This window comes from Chlamydotis macqueenii, chromosome 23 (assembly GCF_036417535.1).
Source record: "Chlamydotis macqueenii isolate bChlMac1 chromosome 23, bChlMac1.mat, whole genome shotgun sequence".
NCBI lineage: Eukaryota > Metazoa > Chordata > Aves > Otidiformes > Otididae > Chlamydotis > Chlamydotis macqueenii.
The window spans coordinates 252175-255108 of record NC_141578.1 but is presented as its reverse complement, the minus strand read 5'-3'; positions in this window follow the sequence as shown (position 1 = coordinate 255108).

The following is a 2934-nucleotide window of genomic DNA, read 5'->3' as shown; positions in this document are numbered from 1 at the left end:
GGGCGATGGCCCCCGCCCCGCCGCAGCCCAATGGAGCCCAGCGGCCGCTCTCGCGAGAGCCGCGCCGCCCCAGGCAGAGATGACCCAATATGGAACCCGCGCGCTGGGCTCTCGCGAGAGCGGCCCGTGGGGAGAAGGCGGCCGGGAATCGGCCTCGGCTGGAGAAAATCAGCTGAAACTCGGGACTCGCTGCCCCTCTTTCGCCTTTTCACGAACCTTCCTTGGCACTCCTGCGCGGCCTACCGTAGGGTGTGCTTTAAGTAAGAAAAAAAAAAAGGAAAATTGATGAAAAAGCTGACCCAAGCCTGCACTTCTGCAGGCCCAAGGTAACTTGTCAGGGTCTGTCTCAGGCTAAGCCTAGCTGTAGTGCTTCTGGAGTCTTACAAGTCGGTATTAATTGTTCTTGTAAACTTTATTCCCTTCCAGGGGCTTCAAGCCAGCAGGGATGGGGAGAGCTAAGCCCTCCCTGCCCAGATTTCCCAGCATCCTGCCCTTTCTGTGTGTGTTTGGAGAGTAAACTGTTCCTTAGTACCGCAATAGGCTTTCCGGTATCAAAGATAGGTATGTGCTTGCTTGCAAGTACGTGCCCGACACTCGGTGAGGTGTCTAAGTGCTGCAGATTAAGCATGTTTTGGAGCGGAGCCTGTGGTGTCTTCGCCAGGTAGTAAGTACAGAACGTCGCAGCAAATAAATAGCGTTAGGAATTTGCATTTCAGGCCACTTAGCTTTTAATCTCAGCCTTGAGATGAGTCTCATTAGCAGTACTGTGCAAGACAGACACGTTCTGAATGGGATGTGGAAGCCTGTTTTTAAAACATTTGGCTTCCCTTGTCAAAACCCTTCTCTTTCTCCACACAGTGTAACAGAGCGTGACCCTGTCCTCTGCTGCTGAGTCATCATGGACATGCAAATAACAGGAGGCAACAGCTGGAATTACCACTGCTTGCATCTAACAAGTAACTACTTCTTGGCATGCCGTTAATTTGCAAACTCTGGATTCTTGTTAGTTTTGCTTATTGTATTACCTTGAAAAGGTGATTGTCCTCAGAGATGTCAAACAGCTAAGGCTTCGAAAGCTTGTACTGGGTATGAAGAGCTAAGGAAGAAAATGTCTCTTAAACTCATCTGTGGAAGACCTTGATTTATCTCCTTTGTTAAAAGAGGGAGAAATCGGGCCCTAGGGATGGAGTGTGTTTGAGACTTGCCTGCTACCAGCTTTTTCTGGGGTTCAGAATGACCAGGGTGTGTATATGTGTTGGCAGATACCTCTCAGAAAACAGTAAATACTGTTCCTGTATCAGAAGTAGCAGATCTCTGTGGTGCCAAGCACCAGGCTGATCCTGGCAGTTCAGGAAATGAAATATGAGGAGAAAACTTAATTCCTAATGAATTTTTTTCAGGTTTTGATACTTTAAACTTAGATTGTATTCTGAATAGATTCTCAAGTGCTCACTCAGCAGCCTTTTTATATTTCCTCTTTTCTTTCTTTGTTCTGCCTATAGCAAAAAAAAAAATGTTCCTACATGTCACCACCCTTCTTAAATATACCTTCACTTGGTAGCTCGGGATTTGAATTTTTTTCTGCCTCAGCCGTCAGTAAGAGAACCTTATCTTAAATCTGCTCTTGCACTGGACTTTGCTTACTCAGTACTCACTTTGGGAACTCATGTCTTATCTGCTCTGAGTAATAGTGATTGAATACAGATCTCCTTCCTGATATTAAAATTCTAAGGAATGGGAGTCAGACATTTTGGAAATTTAAAAACTTGAATGGTATCAGATACCAATTTTATACAGCAAGTTGCGGCATTTGTACAGCCTCAGATTTAGCTGCTCTCTGTATGATTCAGACTAAGCCTTTTTCCTCCAGGACTGGAAACAAGGAGAATCCAAATGCTTTCCTCAGCTGTGGTAGGTTTATGGAGAGGGATTATATTTAGTTCCCTAAACATGGGTCTGCTTTTGAGATCACAAAATGAAGGGGATTCAGCTTTATTTGTCCTACAGAGTAAGAACAAGGCAAGTTCCAGAAGGACCCAGTGTTCCTGCAACTGGTTTGGCAATCTATTTGTTGATCCTAAGAGCCGCATATCTTTTATGGATTTCAGTCTCCAGAGCCCTGCTGTAACTGCTGGCTTCACAGGAGTTATGTTTAGATGAACTGATCACATATAATACCTTTTATTTTGGTTTTAGTAGATACTGACCGTGTTTCTTTCTTCCAGACTCACTGCCAAGAAAGAAAGAGAGCATTAATTGTGGTCTCCAGCATTTGCTGTTCCTGTTTTTGACTGACTTTACAGAAGGAAAATTATAGAATCTTAGAATGGTTAGGGTTGGAAGGGACCTTCAAAGGTCATCTAGTCCAACCCCCCTGCAAGGAGCAGGGACATCCCCAACCAGATCAGGTTGCTCAGAGCCCCGGCCAACCTGGCCTGGAATGTTTCCAGGGATGGGGCATCGACCGCCTCTCTGGGCAACCTGTTCCAGTGTTGTACCACCCTCAGTGTAAAAAATTTTTTCCTAATATCCAATCTAAATCTACCCCCCTCTATTTTAAAACCATTACCCCTCGTCCTGTCACAACAGGCCCTACTGAACAGCCTCTCCCCATCTTTCTTGCAGGCCCCCTTGAGGTACTGGAAGACCACTATCAGGTCTCCCTGGAGCCTTCTCTTCTGCAGGCTGAACAGCCCCAACTCTCTCAGCCTGTCCTCACAGGAGAGGTGCTCCAGCCCTCTGATCATACGGCACTAGACAATGATACTGTTGGTACTTGCAGGCAACCACCAGCTCACAGGATTGAAAAAGAAATGCAGCCTGAGGAGCACTTCCAGGCATACTTTGAAATAAAACTGTCCTCCCCCTTAGGTGGAGCACTACAAATCCCTCCAGAGAGCAGATGGCTACAGCACAGGTGAGTTCTATGCCAGG